The sequence below is a fragment of the Sus scrofa genome, chromosome 14 (assembly GCF_000003025.6).
Source record: "Sus scrofa isolate TJ Tabasco breed Duroc chromosome 14, Sscrofa11.1, whole genome shotgun sequence".
Lineage (NCBI taxonomy): Eukaryota > Metazoa > Chordata > Mammalia > Artiodactyla > Suidae > Sus > Sus scrofa.
The window spans coordinates 38,394,299-38,405,710 of record NC_010456.5 but is presented as its reverse complement, the minus strand read 5'-3'; positions in this window follow the sequence as shown (position 1 = coordinate 38,405,710).

The following is an 11,412-nucleotide window of genomic DNA, read 5'->3' as shown; positions in this document are numbered from 1 at the left end:
CCAGAATCAACTTTAAGAAACATATTAAGTAAATCAGGTTAGGAGTACTACTCATTTCTGGCAAGAATCACACTTAGGACATTGGGAAAGGACTCAGATGTAAGAGGTTTTCACTGTATCCCACCTTATAAAGGTAAAGAGTAAATGGTTAACACTTATACAGCACCCACTGTGCACTGGGCATGTTTCGAAGATTTTAGATACCTAAAACCGAGAACTTAACAACAACACTATGAGCTAAGTGAAATTATTATTTTTTTTCTTTTTATAGACACACCTGTGGCATATGGAAGTTCCCAGGGTTGGAGTCGAATTAGAGCTGCAGCTGAGGCCTATGCAAGATCCAAGCCACCTCTGCAACCTACACCATGACTCGTGGCAACGCTGGATCCTTAACTCACTGAGTGGGTCCAGGGAACGAACCCGAATCCTCCCAGAGACAACTTTGGGTCCTTGACCCGCTGAGCCACAGTGGGAACTCTGAGGTAAGTAAAATTACTAACTCATTTCACAGATGAGAAAACTGAAGCTCGGCATGGTTAAGCAACTTGCCCCAAATCTCACAGGTGGCATATGGTCAAGGCAGGACTTGTACCCAGGGAGACTGGCTCTTGGGGACTCCGTCCGCCACCACGAGGCAGCAATTCCAGAAGAGCAAGAGGTGACATCAAGGTAGTATATGGTGTACGTACTCCGTGTCTTATGACCACACCTGGACTATTTTTCTAGTTAGTTTGCTCCAGAATCTCAGCAATTCAGGAAGTAGAAGAGACAGTGAAGCTGTTCACACCTGGCCTGAGAATCCCATTCCCTCCCCCAGTGGGCTTTGGGCCCCTGCCGATCTGTTCTCCTGAGCCTTCCATTCTGCCTGGACTCTTCCCCTTTGCTAACCCCTAGGCTGGGCAACCTTTCCTCAGGAACCTCTAACCCCGTAAACCCTGCTCCTCAGCCAGCCTGCCCTCCACCCAGGGCCTCCCAGGAGCAAGGTGCCCGGGACAGTGGGCCAAGCCTGTGATGCCCCGCTGCCCGCCTGCACTTGAGCCGGGCCTCTTTGTCTCTCTACCCTTGGGACAAATGTCTCATTCCCCAGGGTGTCAAGGGGAAAATTAATCACCCGGGGGAGATCAGTCAGCCTGCTGACTTGGCAGGGGAAAGACAAAGAGAAATAGGGTGTCTCACCGATTGGTTGGGTCCCCCATTAAGGGGTGGAAAAATGCTTGCTTTGCGATTACAAATGGGCAACATTCTCGCCAGCGACTCCCGTCCCTGTCACCTCGGGAAATCGCTGCTAACGCGGTTCTGGAGAAGGTGGCTGTCTCCTCTCCCGGTTGCTCCGGCGCTGCCCTCCTGCAGGTCAAAACTGCTGGTCCGCCTGCCTTCAGGACCGATGCCAGCTGGGCATCCTACCCTGTCACTCAGAAGTCAGACTTCGATCACTTGGGCATCATAGAAATGGCACTTTTTTTGTTCTTTTGGCTGCCCTCCAGCAAATAGAGTTCCCAGGCCAGGGGTCAGATCCGAGGCACCGTTATGACTTACACTGCAGCTGCGGCATTGCAGGATCCTTAAGCCACTTTGCCAGGCTGTGTGATCAAACCTGAGTCCCAGCACTGCAGAAGCACTGCTTAGCCCATTCACCACAAAGGAAACTCCAGCAATGGCACTTTTAAAATAGGCAAACTAGTGGTTCCCATGGGGGGTGGGTAAGATAGGGTTAGGGAAGGAAGAGGCACAGACTACTGTGAGGAAATGAAGAAGCTACAAGAATATATCGTACAGCATGGGGCATAGAGCCAACATTTTACAGTAACTGTAAATGAAGTATAACCTTTCAACATTGTGAATCTCTATGTTGTATGCTTGTAACTTATGTAATATTGTACAGCAACTCTACTTCAATAAAAAAATAAAAATTGGAAGTTCCCCTGTGGCTCAGCAAGTTAAGGTGCTGAGGGATGGATCCCTGGCCCAGGAACTTCTGCATGCCACAGGTGTGGCCCCCAAAGCCCCAAAACCAACAGGCTAAAAAAACCAAAAACAAAAAAATTAAAAAATTACAAAAGAGAGAGAGAGAAAAAAGGGGGGGTAGTTCCTGTCGTGGTGCAGTGGAAACAAATCCGACTAGGTACCATGAGGTTGCGAGTCCAATCCCTGGCCTCGCTCATTGGGTTGAGGATCCGGCATTGCCATGAGCTGTGGTGTAGGTCGTAGACACAGCTCAGGTCCCAGGTGGCTGTGGCTGTGGCTGTGGTTGGCAGCTGTAGCTCTGATTTGACCCCTAACCTGGGAACATCTATATGCTGCAGGTGCGGCCCTAAAAAAAAATTACAAAAGAGAAAGACATGGAATCTTTCACAAAATTGAGTTAATTCACATATAATAGAATTTTCAAGTATTAAAAAAATTGTGAATCACTACATTGTACACCTGAAACTTATATAATGTAAATCACCTATACCATGATTATAAAAAAACCTAATCAATACTTGAACTCTTATATGGGAGGTGCCATAGCAGAGGGGTTCTGGGCAAGATTGGAACTGGGTTAAGGGGAGCCTGTGTGACCTCAGGCAAGTTGCTTATTCTCTCTGCGTCTTTTGTGTCCTCTTTTGGGTAAGGGGGTTAATAATCGTCCCTACTGGGCCAGTCTTGGGCTTTAGATCCTCTGTCTGCTCCTCCCACGCCCCTCAGTGTCATTCACACTGGCTGACCAGCCCAGGTTCTTTCCCCCCCACACACACACCCCCGCCCGGCCCCCAGTTCAGTTGGGTTGAGCCAATGGGAATAGAGGGGAAGAAGCCAAGGTGTTTCTCCCCCTTGCTCCCTGCCTGGGGAGCTTCTCTGCCAGCAGCTGCCTCATCTCCTATTGGGCTCCCAGTTGCGGGTACAGCTTCTGTCAGGAAACACTCAGCCTGTGGGCTCTGGAAACTTCACTTCGTTCCCTCTGTCCCTCCAGGCTAAATGGGGTAGCGGGGGTGGGAGAGTACTGGCTGGTAACCAATTCCTTGCCTTTACTTCCCTCTGGGTTTATACTTAAAGTATAACAGAACAGGTGCCACACATGTGCGCGTGTGAAGTAAAATAAAAACGGCTGACCTTGACGGGCATTTTGCTGTATTGCATTATCTCATTTAATTATCACAGGGTAGGTTGTTTTTTTTTTTTTTTTTTTTTTTTTTTTTTTTTTTAGGACCGCACCCGCGGCATATGGAGGTTCCCAGGCTTAGGGATCCAATCGGAGCTGTAGCCACTGGCCTACACCACAGCCACAGCAACGCCAGATCCGAGCTGTGTCTGCGAACTACACCACAGCTCATGGCAAGGCGGGATCCTTAACCCACTGAGGGAGGCCAGGGATCGAACCTGAAACCTCATCGTTCCTAGTTGGATTCATTTCCGCTGCACCACGATGGGAACGCCAATCCAGTTCTTAAAAAACCAATTTTAGGGATAGAAAAGATCCAGCTGGCTAAAAATGGCCTAAAGCCACTAGCCCCATGTGGTTATTGACTTCTAAATTAATTAAAATTAAAGCAAAACCTAACGTTCGGTTCCTTAGTTGCCCTGGACACTGAGGGCTCAGTGGCCCCCCCTACTGTCAGCACTTCCATCATCTCAGAGTTCATTGGCAAGGCTGGTCTTCTTCAGCAGAGTTTCTTGGCTTTGGCACTACTGGCATTTCAGGTTGGAACTTGTCATGGGAACAGCATCCATGGGCTCTACACACTGGATGCCAGTAGCATCCCTCTCCAGTAGTGACAGCCAAAAATGCCTCCTGACATTATCAAATTTCCCCTGGGAGGGTCAACACAGCCCCTGGTTGGGAACTACGGGTTTTGATGATGATTTAAAAGAAAATTATTTTCTAGATCGAAACTAAGGGAAATCAGCATATTAATGCAGCCAGAAGGATTGAGGTTTATTTAATTTTATTTTATTTCAGTCTTTTTAGGGCTGCACCCACAGCATATGGAGGTTCCCAGGCTGGGGGTCCTGCACCACAACCACAGTAACATGGGCTCTGAGCCTCGTCTGTGACCTCACAGCTCATGGCAATGTTGGATCCCCAACCCAGTAAGCAAGGCCAGAGATTGAACCTGAATCTTCATGGATACTAGTTGGATTTGTTTCTGCTGAGCCACAATGGGAACTCCCAGATTGAGGTTTTTAACACAAAGACCTTCCTTGTTGAGATAATGGTGACAACATGGAGCTGTGATCAACTAGACCTTTATCGAATCCCCTCTCTCCTACCTTCTTGCTGGGTTACTTTAGGCAAGTCAGTTTACCTTTCTGAGCCCCAGTGTTCTCAGCTGTAGAATAGGAGTAATTCTAATAGGGTCTGCTTTGTAAAGCTATGATGCAAATGAAATCAGATAAGGCATTTAATGTGTTTGGAACACAGTAGACACCCAAGAAGTGCGGCTTTCCCCCTTTTTAGGGCAAGAGCTTCTCCTGAAGACAGGAAATCCAGAGCCACTGCTCCCAGGGGACAGGAGATGGAGAGATTGCCCGTTTCAAGGCTCCCTGAGCCAGTCCGGAAACAGACACACTCTAGCCCCCATCTCTAGGGGGATCTTCTGGGGAGCCTGCCCTCAGGTTGGGTTCAGCTGAGTGGGAGTGGGTGCTGGAGGTCCCAGGAAAGCAGGAGGCGGTGGGGGGGCATCCATCCAGAAGCATCTATCAAGGCAGAGGAAGGGGGCAGGCAGCTCAATTCAGGAGGGGTTTGTGAGCCAGGAGTGAGGAAAATTGATGCCTGCAGGAGACAAAGGAGAGTAGGGAGAGTGGCCCCCAGGCCAGCTCCTTCCACAGGTGATAAGATTGATGGGCAGGCGAAGGAGGCAGGCTGAGTGATAGATAATTTCAAATCGGTGGTAAACACGGCTGTGGGGACTCCTAGCTTTTCTAACAAGTGTGACACCGGCGTGGAGGGGAGATGAGGTGACTGATTAGGAAATAAGACAGCCAGAGACCCTTCTGAGAGGCAGCTGGGCTTGGCGATGCTGCCTCGAGAGGGAGACACGTGGGAACGAAGCCTGGGATGCAAGGAGATGTGTGTGGGGGCCCGGCGGCTCAGGCATCTCAGCCTTTGTGTGTTCTTTTTATTATTCACTCAACAAATATTTACTGAGCCCTTATTACGTGGTCCACGCTGGGCTAGATGCTGCAGATACAGCTGGGAGTGAGACAGACATGGTCCCTGTCCCCATGGGGCGGCTAGTCTTATGGGAGAGATACTCAGTAAATAATGAGATGAATGAGCAAGTCAATTTTCCAGTTGTGATATAAAGCAAAGGCTGGGAAAGAATGACAGAGTGGCTGCTTCAGATTGGGAGACTTGGGGACAGCCCCTCTGAAGAGATGACATGGGGCTCAGAGCTGAACAATGACAAGGAGCCAGTCATTCAAAGCACAGAAGTTTGAGGCCAAGTGTTCTGGAGGGGGCCCTGAGGTGTGTAATCTCCCTTCCTCCTTCCCTCCTCTTTTTCTCCCTCTCTTTCTTTCCTTGGCTTCCTTCCCCCATCCGTATTCAGCACACTTTTTGTGTTAAATGCATTAAATAAACCTTACAGCAACCTTATAGATTTATTTATACTCTCCATTTTATTTTATTTTAGTCTTTTCTAGGGCCGCTCCCACGGCATATGGAGGTTCCCAGGCTAGGGGTCTAATTGGAGCTGTAGCCGACTCCCTACACCACAGCCACAGCAACACAGGATCCGAGCTGTGTCTGCAACCTATACCACAGTTCAGGGCAACGCCGGATCGTTAACCCACTGAGCAAGGCCAGGGACCGAACCTGCAACCTCATGGTTCCTAGTCGGATTTGTTAACTGCTGAGTCACTACGGGAACTCCTATACTCACCATTTTAAAGACAGCAAAACTGAGGCTTCGGGGCATTAAACATTGAGTACTCCAGGATGCACAAGGAGGAGCTGTGGGCTCAACCAGATTGTCTGACTCCAGAGTCCAGAGAAGAGAGGAAAAACCAAAAGCAGAGTTGGGGGTATCTTCAGCCCTGAAGACTCTTGCTGCTCCTGGCACAGGGAGGGGAAGCTCTAGCTGGTGGCAGACAGTGCCAGGCAGTCTGTCCATTATAGGATCATCAAGGGGACCCTGGGGGGCCCAGTGGGTCCAATCATTCCCACTTCACAGATGGAGAGTTTGAGGCTCTTGGAATTTCAATCCCTTGCCTGGGTCACATGGCAGGATTTTTAGAAGAGGCTAGTATTGAAGCAGCAGAGCTGGGATTCAAACTCAGATTTCTAATTTGATCCAATTGCCTTTCCATTGTGTCACAGATCCCTGCATGGGGGCAACTTTTCTGAACTGACCAGTGAATATTTACTGAACATGGAGAAGCAAAGCTCTCTGTCATCTGGAGAGAAGAGCAAATCCCATTCTTGCTCTTACTGATGACTCTAATGATAATAATAGTAAGAGCTACCCTCTGGTGGCACCTACTTAGATCCAGAAGATTTACCCTCCATGGGGTGGTCATGACAACTCCTCGAGGCGGGTATTATTATGCCTATTTTATGGATGAGGACAATGAGGCCAAGAGAGGTTAAGTAATTTGCATAAGTACACAGCATGAATCTGTGGCAGGGCTTCAGTTAGGATCTGAGCATTCCAAAGCCCCTGCCCTTTCCAGGACTACTGTATCAGTCAGTAAATGCTGCATGACAAAAGTGCAATGGCTTCATAACAATCACTTATTATATTTCACTTCCCTGTGGGTTGGCTGGGTTTAGCTCATCTTAGCTGGGTTTGCTCATGCTGCTAAGGGTTGGTTGGCTTAAGGGGTCTACTGTAGGTTGGGCTTGGCTGGGGCATCTTAGCTAGGACAGCCATGCCCATGGATCTCTCAACTTCTTTCTTAGGCCAGTGGACATGTCCTCCTTGTGGTGATGACCGGCATGCAAGAGAGCAAGAGGAAACATGCAACTCCTCTCAAAGCTCATACGTAGACCTGGCATACCATTACTTCTGCTGCATTCTGTTAGCCACCTCAAGTCATGCAGCTGAGCCCAGGTTAAGGGACAGGGATCCAGACTCTTTAGAAAGAAAAGCTGCAAAGTCCAATGACAAAGTGTAGATATAGGGAAGTATGAAGAAATGGGACCAATGAACCAATCGGCCACAACCGTCCACTAGCCTGCAAGCGGGCTAGAACATTGAGGGTAGCAAATAAGAGCCAATCAGAGGGGACCTCAAGAGGATGAGCATCACTGTTGATGCCTTTAAAAAAATTATTTTCTTTTTTTATGACCATACCCACAACATATGGAAATACCGGGGCCAGGAATCAAACCCGAGTCTGCAGTGACCGGAGCTGTTGCAGTCGGGTTCTTAACCCAGTGTGCCACAGCAGGAACTCCAGGGCAGTGGAATGAGCTTGTAGCCTTCCAAAGGGCAGGAGCCATCTTACAATCACGGAGTTTTTCAATGAGTGCTGTGCCTTGCATACACGAGTTGCTTAATAAGGAGGAATGAGATCATGAGGAGAGTGGCAGTGGCAGGTGTGGGGCGGTTGGAATGAGGGGGTCATGTAGGGGTGAGGGCTCCCTCCTCCCTGGGAAATTTTGGGGACTTAACTGAGTCTAAGTGGTTTAGGACAGTCTGGGCCAGAGCAGAGGGCAGAGGAAGGAACCACGTGACCTGGCATTGTGTGTGCGCACCAGTGCAAGTGTGCATGTGTGTGTGTGTGTGTGTGTATGTTCTTGTCTGTCTCCTCCCATTAGCTTGTAAACTCCACATAAATGGGGATATTTTGTCCAGTGACATATCTCCAGTACCTAGAACAGTGCCTGGCACATAGTAGATGCTCAATAAAGACTTGTCAAATGAAGGAACACACGAATAAGTGGGTGAATTAAATTCTCACATGAACCCCTGATTGGTAATACTATTATCCCATTTTGCAGAGGAGGAAACTGAGGCTCAGAGATTTCAGTGACTGACAACATCCGTGGCTAATCTTAGGCAAGCTGTCAGACGTCAATTCAAGGCTCTTCCCTTTACCCCCAATGGTCTTGAATTGCACTAGCAACACGCTAAAAGGGACAGCAGGCAAAAGGCAAGAGGAAAACCTTCCCTCATAATTCCACACCCTGATTACTTTCTGAGAGTTCAGATCAGGTCTTGTCCACAGCCGGAGTTCCTATGCATGCTTGTTTTGTGGTTGGATCTATGTTGAGAGGCTACTTTTTCAGGAAGACAGTTTGGGGCCAAGAGATTGGGTGACACTGATAGCTGGGCTTTTCCTCCTCAAGCTGTATCTACCCAGGGCCGTTTGCAGGAGTAACAGCGGGCAGTAGATCAAGTTCTTTACTCCCAACCTTATACTAGGAGCCAGGGGGCTTGGCTATGTCACAAGACAGGATGCCTAGGAGACCAGAGCAGCCTGGACCCTGGATGTTCAACAGCCAGAGTCCACTCATGACTCATGGAAAGGTCTATCTTGGGGCGCAGCTTTTGCATGCAGAGCTGGTGTCAGCAGGTGTCTGGGGATGAGAATTGTTATGTCTTATCTCTTGCAACTTCTCTGCAGAGGAGTTATCTGATTAGCACATAATATAATGAAACACTCTGGGCCTCAGTTGTCTTCGTGTAATGGGAATAGGAGAACCCACGTCATAGAGTCATCTAAGGGATCACCTGGACTGTCCTCAGAGAGCACATAGAACATGACCTGGCACTTGCAAGCCCACAGGCCAGGGGAGTGCTTACTATGCTTACTATCTCTCTATCCTGGGCATTGGGCTGTGTCTGTCTGTCTTTATTTCGTTCTCTCTCTTTTTTTTTTTTTTCACATTTTTTAGGGCTGAACCTATGGCATATGGATGTTCCCAGACTAGGGGTCAAATCAGAGCTGTAGCTGCCAGCCTACATCATGGCCACAGCAATGCCTGATCCGAGCCATGTCTGTGGCCTATACCAAGCTCACGGCAACACCAGATCCTTAACTCATGGGGTGAGGCCAGGGATCGAACCCGCAACCTCATGGTTCCTAGTTGGATTCGTTTTGCTGAACCACAACAGTAAGTCCGGATTAACTCATTTAATCCTTCCAACAACCCCAGTGAAGTGGATGCTATTGTTCCCATTTCACAAACAAGGAAACGGAGGCACAGAGAGTTTGATTACTTGTCCGGGCTGGGCCCAGGGCACGTGCCCCTGGCTTTCCCTCTATACTGTTGGGCCAGTTCTAGGGACACAGACCTCAGAGGAGGTGGGCTGGGCCTTTTGTGCACTGCTGGGCCCAGGAAGAGGTGGCCCAGATAGAGAGGAGAGAGCCCCCCAGCCCATGCTGGCCCAGCTTCCCTCCCCAGCTTCCAACCCTCTGCCCTTCCGGTGTCCTTGACCCTGCGCAGCGAGGGGTCACCGTCTCATCTGTATGACTCCCACAGAAAGCTGGAGACGGCTCCCAATGCATCACCGGGTGGCAGTCACGCCAGAGCCAGCGTGTCATTTCCATCCATCTTTCTCCAACCGCTCCCTGTCAGGAAGCAAGGGAGGCCAGGAGGGGGTGGTGGGGGAAGAGGGGAAGATGGATGGGGTGGGGGCGGAGAGGCAGGAATGGGAGCCAAGAGGGAGGAGGAGGATGGGGGAGAAGAGAAGGGGAGAAAAGAGGAGAGAGAAGAAAGAGAGGGGGCCAGGGAGAGAGATGCTGCTGAAGAAGGGAGGTGAGAAAGAAGTGAGGAAGGTAGGGGCAAGAGAGGAGGCAAAAGAGGACCAGGAGAGGGATGAGGAAGGGACTCGGGAGAAAGAAGACCAGGAAAGATTCTGGGGAACGAAGAGTGTCAGGGGACCATTCTGTAAGAGAAGTCAGGTGGGACGGAGGGGCTGAGAGGCAGGAGGCAAGGAGACTGAGAGCCACCAGCTCTTTTATTTTTTTGTTTTCTCAATCAAACTGGTCCCGCCTCTGCTAGGCGGCCCCCTGCAAATGCTAGCTCAAGACTGGTGGGAAGGGCGTTCTTGTGTGAGATGCGGGAGCAGGAGGCTCCCAGCAGATGCCCTCCTCCAGGACTGAGCCCTCCTTGTGTGTCCTTGGGCTGTGACTTAACCTCTCTGAGCATCATTCCCTCATCCACAGGGCAGGTGTAGTAGCACGCCTCCTAAAGCCAGGATGAGGCTTAGACTATGCGTGTGATGTGGGAGTGGAGTTCTAGCTCAGTTCTCCTAAGGGGGTATAGCCCTTGGGGTCAGGAGATCTTTCCTGGGAAAGTTTCCCAGTCCTTGAAGGCACGGATGGCCTTCTTCTCCATGCAGGACTCTCAGGAAAACATCCCAGTGGCAAAGCTTTGGAATAAAAATTGAACAAGTCTCCACTTCCCTTCCAGGTCTCAGAAACCCTAGGGGCCACTGTAACGAGTGATGGAGCCTCTTTCTGGAGCAGAGATGTCCTAGGAGAGTATTTTGCGGTAGAGAGTCTGGGATGAGGAGTAGATTTGAAGAATTATAGGTACCATTGCATGAACATATTTGTGTATCCATCTTTCAGTTTTCTGAGGAATTGTTTTTCTTAAATTTTCGAGGAAAGGTTTTCTTTCTTTTGTGTGTGTGTGTGCTTTTTAGGGCCACACCTGCAGCACACAGAGGGTTCCCAGGCTAGGAGTCCAATTGGAGCTGTAGCTGCTGGCCTACACCACAGTCACAGCAATGCAGGATCTGAGCTGCAGCAAAGCTCACGGCAACGCCAGATCCTTAACCTTCTGAGCAAGGCCAGGGATCGAACCTGCCTCCTCATGGATGCTAGTCAGATTAGTTAACCACCGAGCCACGACAGGAACTCCAAGGAAGGGTGTTCAAGGTGCTGGCTCTCCTCTGCTGACTCATTCATTCTCTGCCTTCCTCTGCCAGGCTCTGTGTTCTGGGAAGTGGAATATACTTCCTGGGCTCTCTTGCGTTTTCTTGCATAGGGCATATTCTAGGAGCCAAAGCAAGTCTCAAAGCAAGACTAGATTCAAAGTATGGGAAACAGGTCCTATGTCTTGATGGGAGGAGTGGCATGGGAGTACCAGGGGGCAAGGAATTGACGGCGACCGTCTTTGGACATAACCTACCATAGTATCCATCTCATAAGATGGTTGTTAGGGTTGAATGATGATCTGGTTACTACTCTGGAAACCTGTCATTGAAGTGTGTGTCAGATGTGGTACAGGAGACTTTGCCCTATAGTCTCTTTAAAAAAATTTTTTTACAGTGGATTTACAAATTTCTGTCAACTTCTCCTGTACAGCAAAGTGACCCAGTCATACATACATATGTCCTATATTCTCAAGGCTGCTGGTTTAGATGGGCCCCTCCTCAGGTCATTTAGTTCCTTTCCCTGTTTCCATGTGTCACCTGAGGTATCTCAGACTTAGACACTCAGAAGTATCAATAAAACGAATTCTTTTGTTTT